A 14,060-nucleotide genomic window follows, 5' to 3' on the forward strand; every position below is an offset into this window, starting at 1 on the left:
ACAGGAGTACTGATGCATAGGGGCACTTGTACCCCAATGTTTATAGCAGCACTCTCCACAATAGCCAAATTATGGAAAGAGCCTAAATGTCCATCAACTGATGAATGGATAAAGAAATTGTGGTTTATATATACAATGGAATACTACGTGGCAATGAGAAAAAATGAAATATGGCCTTTTGTAGCAACGTGGATGGAACTGGAGAGTGTGATGCTAAGTGAAATAAGCCATACAGAGAAAGACAGATACCATATGGTTTCACTCTTATGTGGATCCTGAGAAACATAACAGAAACCCATGGGGGAGGGGAAGGAAAAAAAAAAAAAAAAAGAGGTTAGAGTGGGAGAGAGCCAAAGCATAAGAGACTCTTAAAAACTGAGAACAAACTGAGGGTAGATGGGGGGTGGGAGGGAGGGCAGGGTGGGTGATGGGTATTGAGGAGGGCACCTTTTGGGATGAGCACTGGGTGTTGTATGGAAACCAATTTGACAGTAAATTTCATATATTAAAAAAAAAAATAAAAATAAATAATAATCCAGCAAAAACAAAAAACAAAAAACAAAACAAAAAAAAAATAAAAGAATGTGGTAAGCAATACCAAACACAGCAAATTGTTCAGAAAGGAACATATGAAATATAAACACTAACTCACATAATTACTAAGGGAAATAGATTCTATCCAAGAGTTCTGAGAATATGCCACAACATAGGAGAAAATTGGCTCCATAAAAACAGATAATTTTACAGGCTACTCATCCATTCACAGATATTTATTCATTGTCAACTGTGTGTTAAATATTATGTGAGGTACTGGGAGTACTAAATTTACAGCCATAGTTCTGGGCTCAAGTTACAGTCTAGTGGCAAAACAATAACAGTAAGAGTAACAACACTACTTGGTTAAAAGTTACCAAAAGCCTGAGTCCAGAGTGTGGGTTCACATCTTGTCTGGTGCCATCACACTAAGAGACCTTGGGCAAGTTACTTAACTTCTCTGTGCCATTTCCCTCTCTTTATTTTATTTTATTGTTTTAAATGTTTGTTTTTGAGAGAGAGCGAGCAGGGGAGGGTCAGAGAGAAAGAGGATCCAAAGTGGGCTCTGGGCTGACAGCAGAGAGCTGAACGCGGGACTTGAACTCACGAACCATGAGATCATGACCTGAGCCAAAGTCAGATACTTAACCAACAGAGCCACCCAGATGCCCCAATTTCCCTCTCTTTAAAACAGTGTTTAAAATACACTTTCCTCATAGTGTTGTGAGGACTAAATAAGATAATAAATATAAAGTGCTTAACATAGTGCCTGGCATATGGTAAACAGTCAATACATCTTAGCAATGATTTATTCAAATTATGACATATGAGGTATATTTGTTGTGACGAAGATACATACATCTGGGTACATGTGCTGTATCTTGGCAGCAAGGATGAGTTGAAAAGTGAGTGCTTATGTTTCTGTTGTCCATTTATAGAGGAGTCGGGGGACACTTCTCAGCTTCTGAGGTGTAGCTGAAAGCTTCAGTAGATGTTTGCAAGGAAAAGATGGACATTCTCGGTGGAGGAAGAAACAGGTGGGAAGGCATGGAGACATGAAAGAGGGTTTGTATTGGGAGATCCACAGGTGACTTTGTATTGTTCAAGCATGGCCCAAGAAGATAGGGGATGAGGCTGGAGAAAGAGGTAGAGGACAGAATGTGACTGGCTTTGGGTGCTCTGCAAAGAGATTCAGACTCATGCTATATGCAGTGGGAGCCACTGAAGAACTCTGAGTAGAACTCATACAGCGAGAAATGAGGTTTTGATAGTGGTGACAGAAGGGACATGTATGAGAGATATTTAGGAAGTATATAGGTAGGGAGGGCCTGGTGATTGGTTGGATATGGAGAGCAGAGGGGATAGGAGGAGACATAGAAAATTCCCAAGTTTTTACTTGGTCAACTGCAGACATGGTGGTACCAGGACCCAGAAAAAGAACCTCAGAGAGAGATTAGGACTTGTAAATAAGATGCCAAATTCCATTTTAGACATGTTTAATTCCAGTACTAGGACACATCTCTCTACACTACGGGCCCCTTCAATCCTGAGTGACGAAAAGAATGCATAGCCATTTGACTTTTGGAATCACCATTTTTGTTTTGTTTTGTTCCTCAATATGTCTGGCAAGAAATCATAGTAACTAGGTATATTCCAATTCAACCATTACTGAAAGCAGAAAATTTACACAAAGATTTTCAACAACCTCCAAGTTCTATCCCCTCTATTACAACTAACATCTCATTTTTATCCTTAAAAAAAAAAAGGCAGTATAAAAGGAAGCTTTTTATGTCTGCTGTCAGGGACCTTTTTTCCTTTCTAGATTTCTCGTGATCTTAATGCCCAATAGTTACATCAGAGTTCTCAGTTATTCTAGACTCCTGGGCACTCACTGCATCTTATTTGATAGAATGTGATTTTTAATATCCTGTATTCAAACATCAAATATGCTAAGTTGCACAGGTTATATTTATAGGTTTCCCAGCCAGGGAAATCTAGGACCTATAAAGAGAATCATAAAAGTTGCAAAGTTCAGAGAAAAGAGCAAGGTACTTAGAGAAGTCCATCATGAGCCATTCACCAGACTCCTTCCTGAAGCTAGCAGAAAGAGTAGGAAAAACTGAAGTACTAGTCCTCTGAAAGTAGCAGTTCTGAGTTTGAGGTGCTTATGGCACATTAATGTGTCTAATTATCAATCAGGAAAGATCTGTTGCTCAAGAAGGGGATCTGAGCTAGATGTAGAGATGGTTGACATGATGGAAGTCACAGATGAGAGACAGAAGGTGAAAAAAGGTCAAGTTCAAGACTCCACGAAATGGTGGATTTGGAAGGTGAACCCACAAAAGAAACTGAAAATGAACATCCAGAGATGTAGGTGAGGAAAGAGTTCAGACTGATATCAAGGGAACCAAGTGAGGTGGTATTTCCAAAAGCAAGAGATTGTCAGCAAGGTCAAATTTCACAGGTGGCTCAAGTACTGTGAAAACAGAAGCATCAATTTTTGTAAAATAAAATTGCTCATCTATGTATATACTTGTACATGGCAACATTCACAGCTTAGTATTTTGCTTGAATGTTGGTGCTGTGTGCTGTTTCAGTTTGTTTGGGATAGACAGTAAACTGCCCAGTACTGTTACGGGTCTGTGTAAAGGAATTAAACATGGTGTTAATGTTTTGTATAATTTTTTGTTGATGTACAAAAAGAGTTAATGATGGGCACAGGTGTTGTTTTTTCCAAATTATTGTAAATTATTTTTCACACACATTGAGGAATTTCACATATTTATTGATTCATTCTTTTCTTTGTTATTTTCTTCTTTCGTTTGATACAGAATTAGCTAAGTCCTACAATATTTAGAGCAGCAATTCCAGGTTTGAGTGTAAAACCAAGAATAAGACAAGCAGCTTGCCTTAAAGTTGTTATAAACTTTTCCCCCATCAATTTTTCTCTTCTTTTGAACAGGACATTTTGTTGTTTTGGCAATTTGCTTTCCCTATAGGTTGTAGCGATTTTTATTGCCATCAGCAATAAAACAACTATGATAGACTTATACTCATTCATCAAGATTACCTGTTATAACTTCGCAAAAATCGCTAGGAATTAGAACTTTATTGTTATTTGAATTTGCATTTTAAAAAATTCTAGGTGTACCTTAGTGGCTCAGTTGGTTAAGTACCCAACTCTTGATATCGACTAAGGTCATGATCTCACAGTTTGTGGGATCGAGCCCCACATTGGGCTCTGTGCTGACAATGTGGAGCCTGCTTGGGATTCTCTCTCACCTGTCTCTCTCTGCCTTCTCCTGCTCGTGCTCTCTTTCTCTCTCTCTCAAATAAATAAACTTAAAAAATCTATTAATATCAATAATTTTGTCCTATATCTGCTGCTTTTCATTGAAATTATATTTCACCTTCTATGAATTTTCTGTTGACATTGGGGTATCAATACTTCTGCCAATTTGTATGAACTGTTTATAATAACGTAGTTATTAATCATTTGTCATATTTTCTCCATATCCTTACAACAGCTTATCTCACTACTGTGAGAAAGAGATTAGTTTTAGTATTTTAATTGGAAAGCCCACAAGCTACTGCTTGTAAAAAAAAAAAAGAATCAAAAGTTGAACTATGCAATCTTATGTCATTTTATGTAGATTTTTTCCAAAAAATTATTTCTTTAACCATATGCAAGACAGATTATAAAGTTTATTTATGCTTATTTACTATTCTGGTATGTCTGTATTAAAGTGTTGACAGTTTCCAAACTGAAACATACTATAAATAAGGATGATTTGTAGCCATGTGGCTGTTAGATAAATTACATTATATTTTATTCTAATATTACTATTCCTAGACCATCTTTCCAGACTTTTTCTGCAAACACAGTGTCTCAGAAAAAAAATCCATGTGCAAGTTTTAAAGAATAAATTTACTTTCAGAACGTTAAGCTTTGTTTAATAAGGTTTCACCCACTTCAATTTCATTTACAAAACATGTTTGTTTTTAAATTGTGACCAAATGTTCAGTCTTACAACAAGGCAAAGTATTGGTGTTTTTGTTTTCCTCAGTGTGTCATCTTTTGCCAACGAGTAACATAATCACACCAACCAAAACAGTAACTTCATTTTGTAAATGTGGTCAACAGGGATTTGGGAAAATTTAAAGATTGTTAAGGTAACACAAAAAATTAACTGCAATAGTTGTTACGTCTAAAATAATCTTATTCAAAACACCTCCTAAAATATTCAGCAAAACTGAAGAGAAAGGGTGACAGAAAAGCCAGAAAAGAGCTAAAAAATATACAAGAAAGGATAGAATTAGAAAAATCAGCATTTTGCAACTCCTAATGGAAAAAGTGATTTAGGCAAGGATCACCAATTAATCTGAAGTCTAACTTGGCTAAAAGTTTTCTGAGAAACATAGTATTTTTGTGGTCTCAAAGAATTACCCCACAGATTATTTATTAAATCAAAAGTAAAAATACATGCTATTGAAGAGATCTATAGTTACCACCTACGTCAAGTGAGTAAGCAGCATCACCAACAGTGGGGTGTCTCATATATGTGCCCCTAAAGGGTTGCAACAGCACCTAGGTAGTATTCTTGCAGAAAATTTTTACCTAGAATCTAATCAGTAGGAACAATCAGACAAATCCAGAATGAGAGACATTCTATGTAATGATTGGCCTGAGATCTTTAAAAGTCAAAGGCTTAAAAGACAAAATTTAAAGAAAAAAAAAAAAGGCTAAAGAGACATGACAACTAAATGCAATGCATGAACTCTGAGTCCTGAATAAAAAACAAATATTGGTTTTCTGTTAAATAGTATGGTATCACTATTAATTTTAAGTATTATAATACTATACATACTATACTGTATATATGGGAAAATGTTTTAAAAAATTTTTTTAATGTTTATTTTTGAGTGAGAGAGAGTAAGCAGGGTAGGGGCAGAGAGAGAGGGAGACACAGAATCCGAAGCAGGCCTCCAGGCTCTGTGCCAGCAGCACAGAGCCCAACATGGGGCTCAAACTTATGAACTGTGAGATCATGACCTGAGCCAAAGTCGGACGCTTAACTGACTGAGCCACCCAGGTGCCCCTAAAATGTCTTTATTTCTAGAGAGATACGTATAGAATATTCAGAGGTAAAGTATCATGATATCTGAAACTTATTTTCAAATGATTCAGGTAAATTTATAACATATATAATATGAAATATATAACAATTGCAAATGTCGATGCATTCAACATGGAGCACCCAAATACATAAAGCTAAACAGACGTAAAGGAAGAAACTGACAGTAATACAATAATAGTAGGGGACTTTATGTCAATGGATAGATCATCCAGACAGAAAATCAACAAGGAAACAATGGCTGTGAATAAGACTATATGGATTTAACAGATAATACAGAACATTTGACCCCAAAACTGCAGAATACACATTCTTTTCAACTGCATATAGAACATTCTTCAGGATAGATCACATGTTAGGCCACAAAAGAAGTCTCAATAAATTTAAGAAGATTTAATTCACATCAAGCATCTTTTCTGAACACAATGGTATGAAACTAGAAATAAATTACAAGAAAAAAAAAAAAAAAAACTAAAGAGAAAAAAATAACCCGCGAACACACGGAGGCTAAACAACATGCTACTAAACAACCAATAGGTCAGTGAGGAGGGGAAAATTTAAAATACAGGGAGGCAAATGAAGATGAAAACACAACAGTCCAAAATCTTTGGGATGTAACAAAAGTAGTTCTAAGAGGAAAGTTTGTAGTGATACAGGCCTATCTCAATACAAGAAAAATCTCAAATAAACAATCCACACTTACACCTAAAGGAATTAGGCAAAGAAGAACAACCAAAGCCCAAAGTTAGTAAAAAGAAGGAAATAAGAAAGATTAGAGTGGAAATAAACGAAATAGAGACCAAAAAAAAAAAAAAAAAAAAAAAGATGAATGAAACCAAGAGCTGGTTCTTTGAAAAGATAAACAAAGTTGACAAACCTTTAGTCAGGCACATCAAAAAAGAAAGAGAGAGGACTAAAATATTTTCAGAAATGAAAGAGAAGAAATAACAACCAACAACACAGATATAAGAGAATACTATTGAAAATTATATGCCAACATATTGGTCAACTTAGAAGAAATGGATAAATTCCCCCAAAATTACAGTCTTCCAAAAGCAAATGAGGATGAAATAGTTTTTAACAGACTGGTTATGAGTAATAAAATTGAATTTGTAATAAAAAAAAACTCCTAACAAATCCATGGTCATGGGTTAGAAGAAATAAAATTTTCAAAATGTCCATATTACCCAAAGCAATGTATAGATTCAGTGCAATCCCTATCAAGATATCAATAGTAGTTTTCAAAGAACTAGAACAAATAATCCTACAATTTGTATGGAACGAACAAAAGACCCCGAATAGCCAAAGCAATCTTGAGAAAGAACGAAGCTGCAGTTATCACACTCCCAGATTTCAAGATATACCACAAAGTTATAGTAAGCAAAAGAGTATGGTTCTGGCACAAAAACAGACACAGTGATTAATAGTAGATAGATAGCCCACAAATAAACTCATGCTTATACGGCCAATTAATTCATGACAAAGAAGGCAAGAATGTACAATGGGGAAAAGACAGTCTTTTCAATAAGTGGTGCTGGGAAAGCTGAACAGCTACAAAAGAAGGCAAAAGAGTGAAATTGGACCACTTTCTTATACCAGATACAAAAATAAACTCAAAATGGATTAAAGACCTAAGTGTGAGACCTGAAACCATAAAACTTCTGAAAGAAAACATAGGCAGTAATTTCTTGGATATCAGTTTTAGAAACATATTTACGAATAGGTTTCCTCAGGTCAGAGAAGCAAAAGCAAAAATAAACTATCGGAACTACACCAAAATAAAAGTTTTTGCAGAGCAAAGGAAACCATGAACAAAACAAAAAGGACACCTAGTGAATGAAAGAAGATAATTGCAAATGATATATCTGATAAGGGGTTAATATCCAAAATATATAAAGAACTTATACAACCCAACACCTAAAAAAACCAAAAAAATCCAGTGGAAAAATGGGCAGATATGAATAGACATTTTTCCAAAGAAGACCTACAGATGGCTATCAGACACATGAAAAGATACTCAACATTGCTAATCACCAGGGAAGTCCCAATCATCAGGTGAACCAGATGATATCACCAGGGAGATATCATCTCACACCTATCAGAAAAGAAAAGAAATAGGAAGTATTGGCAAGAATGTGGAGAAAAGAGAACTCTTCTGTACTGTTTGTGGGAATGTAAATTGATGCAGCCACTATTGAAAAGTGTGGATGTTCCTCAAAAAATTAAAACTAGGAATACCATATTATCCAGCAATTTTGCTACTGGATATTTACGCAAAGAAAATGAAAACACCAATTTGGAAAGATATATGCAGCCCTATATTTGCTGCAGCATTATTTACAAAAGCCAAGATATGGAAGCAACCCAAGTGTCCATCAGTAGATGAATAGGTAAAGAGGAGGTGTGTGTGTGTGTGTGTGTGTGTGTGTGTGTGTGTGTGTGTTTATATACACAAATATTACTCAGCTATAAAAAACAATGAGCTATTGCCATTTGTGACAACATGGATGGGCCCAGAAGGTCTTATGCTAAGTGAAATAAGTCAGATAAAGACAGACAAATATCATATGATTTCAATTATATGTAGAATTTAAAAAAAGGAACATACAAAAAACATAGACATGAATATAGAGAACAAATTGGTGATTGTCAGAGGGGAAGGAGGTGGGGGGGATGGGCAAATTAGGTGAAGGGGATTTAGAGATACAAACTTGCAGTTTAAAAAACTGCATCAAGAAAACTTGTATATACATGTATGTATAGGCAGACTTAAAAATATATACTATGTATATATGTGTATATATAAAACTATATTCATACAGATATATTAATGAAACTATGTATATTTATACACACACACTCATATTAATTAAGCAAATATAGCAAAATGTTTACAATTGGTGAATTTAGGTAAGGAGCATATAGGTGTTTGACTTAGCTGTATACTAATTACACACACACATACCATCCCAACATTTGGTAACTAGTTCATTGCTGATGTCTATATACATCAGCTAAACAATTCCAGATGTTAAATTGGGGGTGGGGGTGGGGAGAATTGTTTTTAAGAATTTGATCTGAAATGACTTGTGTACATGTAGCTGTTCCTGGCAGTGTCCAGTGTCCCCTCCCACTTCTTCCAGTGACCCCAGACTGAACTACTTCCCAAACAATTCACACAATCCTTATGAAGTCTTTGTTCATGTCGTTTCCTCAGCCTGAAACACTATTCTTATTATTTTGCTTATCAAAATCTTACTTAGTCTTTAAGGCTTAATTCAAATTCCCCTTCCTCCATGAAAATCTTTTCTAGACAGCCACCTCCCATTCTGTGGTCCCTGTACCTTTCTTGAAACACATGCTCGTTCTTTTTTGCATTATGGCCACTTATGTATCAACTCCTATTCCTTCAAGAGGGAAAGTTTTGTTTTACTCTGTTGCACACAATGAGGCCCAAATTCCTTAGAATGACGTACAAGACTCTTGGGACTTGGTGCCTGCTTTCGAGTGTTATGTCTTGACGCTTCCTTCATTGGACCTGATACCAGAGCTATAATATAAACCAATTACTAGGAATTCTTAAGTTCCTCAGATCCAGATCCCTCAGTTCCATGGCCTATGAAGGAGGAAACTGCTCCTTAGGATTTGTGTGGATTCCAGGGACCTTGCACTCACATACCACCTATATATGTATGTATAGGCAGACTTAAGAATATATACTATGTATATGATGTGTGTATATATAAAACTATATTCATACAGATATATTAATGAAACTATGTTTCATTAATGAATAATAATCAATAATAATGAATAATAATGAAACTATACCACCTGCAATCTTGGCTACCACACGAGTAACTTTCCTCTGTGCTTCACTTGATTATAATTTATTCCCTTCCTATACTTTGGGAAAATAAGCCAAAACTTTTCCTGCAAAACATTCATGAGTTTGGCTGACTTTTGAAGGACATTAAGGAGGATTTACATTTTCACGGTTACAACTTCCCTGAAAAGTAAGCATCCACCTGCCCTTTACCCAAGGGAGGCCCAGTCACTCCCTTTTGTTGATTCCTCATTCCTCCTCCTTTTTGTTTTCCCACTCTCCTCTTTCCAACCCCCCTAGAAGTAAAGTCCCTAGGACTTTCATCCCAAGCACTTAACAAGTGTTTCAGAGAACACCTAATTTGGAGCATTTATGAACCTCACGGTGCCAAGCAGAACATTTTACCTAGCTGGCTCTGATGTTCTTTAGGTCATTTATCTGAAAACCTTCTGAGTCAAAAAGCGGTTAAAAATGAATCCTGTTGACTGGAATCATGTATTTCACTTGTACTGAGAAGCTGTCATCCCATCCAAGCACAAGGCAGTTTTCAGCAGAGGACTTGTCTCCTCCAGCTGGCTCAGATTTGCTGCTGCTCAGTTGCAAAGTTGTGTTTACAACAGCAAGACCTTTGGTAACTTGTCCAGCACATTAGATGATGGCATCTCTCGCTCCCTGTCTTGCTAAGAGATTGGGTGTCCAGATCTGAGAACTTTCTGTGTTCATCTTGGACTGAAGGATGCTGTAGGAATATTTCTACTCTGTATTTAGCTATATGGTTATTATACCAATCAATCTCAGTTTTTACAAACATCTTTATTGAGAAATGATTTAAATACTGTAAAATTCTATGATTCAAAGTGTACGATTTAGTGGTTTTTAACATATTGATGGAGTTATGCAACCATCACCACAGTCTAATTCCAGAACATTTTCATCACCTCAAAAAGTCACCATAAACAGTGACTCCCTAGACTGGACCCACCCTCTACCCCACCCTAGGCAACCACTAATCTACTTTCTGGTTTTATATATTTACCTATTCTGGACTTTTCGAATCAGTGGAATCATATAATATATGGCCTTTAGGGTTTGGTTTCTTCTACTCAGCATAATGTTTTACATGTTTATCTATATGGTCGTATGCATCATACTTTTTTATTGCTAAATAATATTCCGTTTTAAGGATATAACACATTTTATTTATCCTTTTACCAGTTGATGGCCATTTGGCTTGTTTCACTGTTTTTCTATTATGAATAATGCTGCTAAGGAACATTCGAGTCCAGTTTTTTGTGTTGACATATATTTTCATTTCTTTTGGGTATATACTGAGGAGTGAATTGCTGGGTCATATAGTAACTTTACGTTTAATATTTCGAAGAAATGCCAGACTATTTTCCAGAGTGACTGGACCATTTTACATTCCCATCAGCAGTGAATAAGGATTTTAATTTCTTCACATCCTCACAAACATTTTTTATTATCTTTTTAAGTATAGCCATCATTGTAGGTATGTAGTGATATCTCATTGTGGTTTTGATGTGCATTTAACTAATGGCTAATTATCTTAATTAAATTTTGAGGCCATATATTTTAACGAACAATTATAGTGATGAAACATAGCATTCTATTTTAATATTACCACATAGTGTTTTTGAATAAAGTGGTAAAGAGAATATAGGCTGTCAAATGTCATACTTTGCAGGTGTACTTTGTTTCCAGTTCATCTTAAAAAATTCTAACTTGGCTACATAAAAGTAGAAACAAAAGTGAAAACTCCAGAGATAGTTTCATAGGACAAATTCCCCATAGGATAATAACACATACTTAGCTATTATCAAGTACAGGGCAATGAGACAAACCTTGTATCTCTTACTTATTACTTTTGTTTGAACAATTTGGTTTCTGCTGGGGGAATATCTAAGCTCCAGTTCTTCTAACATGAATAAAAAAAAAATAGCATCCACATCTGGAACTGAGACCACATGTGCCGGCTCCACAGGGTTTAGTAATTTTTTTGTTTTGAAACAAGGAGGCAGAAAACATAATGTGTTCCTACCCAAAGAGTCCACATTTGCAATAAAATTTTAAAAATGAATGGAGTGATTTTATTTTTGGATGATATACAAAACTGTTAAATGAAATTAGAAATTGCAGTTTAAACAGTGGCATCAATTAAGAAGATTTTCTGGGAACACAATCTGGTGCAGCCACTCTGGAAAACAGTATGGAGGTTACTAAAAAAATTAAAAATAGAACTACCCTACGACCCAGCAATTGCACTACTAGGTTATTTATCCAAGGGATACAGGTATGCTGTTTCAAACATACATGTTTCAACCCCCATGTTTATAGCAGCACTATCAACAATAGGCAAAGTATGGAAAGAGCCCAAATGTCCATCGATGGATGAATGGATAAAGAAGATGTGGTGTGCATATATATATATATATACACACACACACACACACACACACACACACACACACACACACAATGGAGTATTACTCAGCAATCAAAAAGAATGAAATCTTGTCATTTGCAACAACGTGGATGGAACCCGAGGGTATTATGCAAAGTGAAATTAGTCAGTCAGAGAAAGACAAAAATCATATGACTTCACTCATATGAGGACTTTAAGAGACAAAACAGATGAACATAAGGGAGGGGAAACCAAAATAATATAAAAACATGGAGGAGGACAAAACAGAAGAGACTCTTAAATATGGAGAACAAACAGAGGGTTATGGGAGGGGGTGTGGGAGGGGGGGATGGGCTAAATGCGTAGGGGGCATTAAGGAATCTACTCCTGAAATCATTGTCTTACAATCTGCTAACTAATTTGGATGTAAATTAAAAAAAATAAAATTAATAAAAAAAGATTATTAAAAGAAAAAAAAGATTTTTAAGCACTTCTTTCCTTGACCTGGATTTCATTTTATTTTTTAAACAAAAGGGCCTAATATGTACATCAGTGAAACAACTGGATATAATATTTGCATAACCCATTTTAAATTATGGTCCAAATGCTGTATTTAAGCTCAATAAAATGTAAACCAATCCTGTAAATAAAATTTAAAAAGGACAAATCCATATACCATTTCTGGTATTTTCCCTGCCAGTCAGCTCTGGGACCACAGAATGAGAGGAAACTGCTCTTGTCCACCTTTTATAGGAAGCATAATAAACCAGGAAAATGGTATCTAAAAGGCACATTAATCAGTTTCCCCAGTTTAATGGTGAAAGTACTGAGAAATGAAACAGCAGAACCACACATTAAAAACATTTAAGAACTAAAAAGTGTAATCAATGTTTTGTTAACTAAAAAGAAACAAAGCTTTTAAATCTTTTTTAAAAGCTTATTTATTTATTTATTTATTTATTGAGAGAGAGAAACAGAGCACATGAGCGTGGGAGGGGCAGAGAGACAGAGAATCCCAAACAGGTTCCTTGCTGTCAGCACAGAGCCTGATGTAGGGCTCAAACTCACGAACTGTGAAATCATGGCCTAAGCCTAAGTCAAGAGCCGGACACTTACTCAACCGACTGAGCACCCAGGCACCCCAAGAAACAAAGCTTTTAAACTGAAAGAGAGAGCTATTATTGATGAATGATTGTCTATCTGTAGGCCTTTATATAAAGATCTGTTCCCTCTCCAAGCAATTAAACATAGTAAAATGAGCTAAAGATTTCAGATTTTTAGGCTGGGCACAAGTAAGAATTTACTGACAAATAGATTAAATAGCCACATGAAGTGTCTTCAAAATAATTGACTTAGATAATATTTACCTAAATACAGGTAACAAGGAAATTTCTGGCTTTGGGATTCTGTCACACTTTTTTCCCCTCTTCCTACGCTAGATCCGGGGCAAGAGGAGGAGAAATGAAAGAGTGGCCAATGCCCTCTTTTTATTTTTTAATTTAATGTTAATTTTTATTATTGAAAAAATTTTAATTCCAGTATAGTTAACACGCAGTGTTATATTAGTTTCAGGTGTACAACACAGTGACTCAACAATTTCATTCATTGCTCAGTGTTCATTGTAAGTGCACTCTTCCTCCCCTTCCCCTATTTCACCCATGCCCCACCCACTTCCCCTCTGGTAATCATCAGTTTGTTTTCTATGGTTAAAGAGTCTGTCTCTTTGTCTCTCTTTCTCTCTCTCTTTCTCTCTTTTTTCCTTTGCTCATTTGTTTTGTTTCTTACATTGTACATGAGTGATATCATATAGTATTTATCTTTCTCTGAATTATTTCACTTAGCATAACACTCTACAGATCCATCAACGTTGTTGTAAATGGCAACATTTACCAACATTTTTATGGCTGAATAATATTCCATTCATATGGGTCACATGGTAACTTTATATATACACAATGAAATACTATATACATACATATATATATATACATATACATGTATATACATGTATATACTATATATATATATATATATATATATATATACATATACATGTATATACATGTATATACTATATATATATATATATATATATATATATATATATATATATATGTCCATTCATCTATCAATGGATACTTGG

General features: G+C 35.3%; 1 protein-coding gene across 2 annotated transcripts in view; it reads left to right on the forward strand.

Moving 5' to 3' along the window:
- The window catches only part of FBXL13 (F-box and leucine rich repeat protein 13), a 210,341-nt gene that overhangs the window by 165,487 nt on the left and 30,794 nt on the right, over positions 1 to 14,060 (forward strand). The window lies entirely within an intron of this gene.

Source organism: Panthera onca, chromosome A2, assembly GCF_046562875.1.
Source record: "Panthera onca isolate mPanOnc1 chromosome A2, mPanOnc1 haplotype 2, whole genome shotgun sequence".
NCBI lineage: Eukaryota > Metazoa > Chordata > Mammalia > Carnivora > Felidae > Panthera > Panthera onca.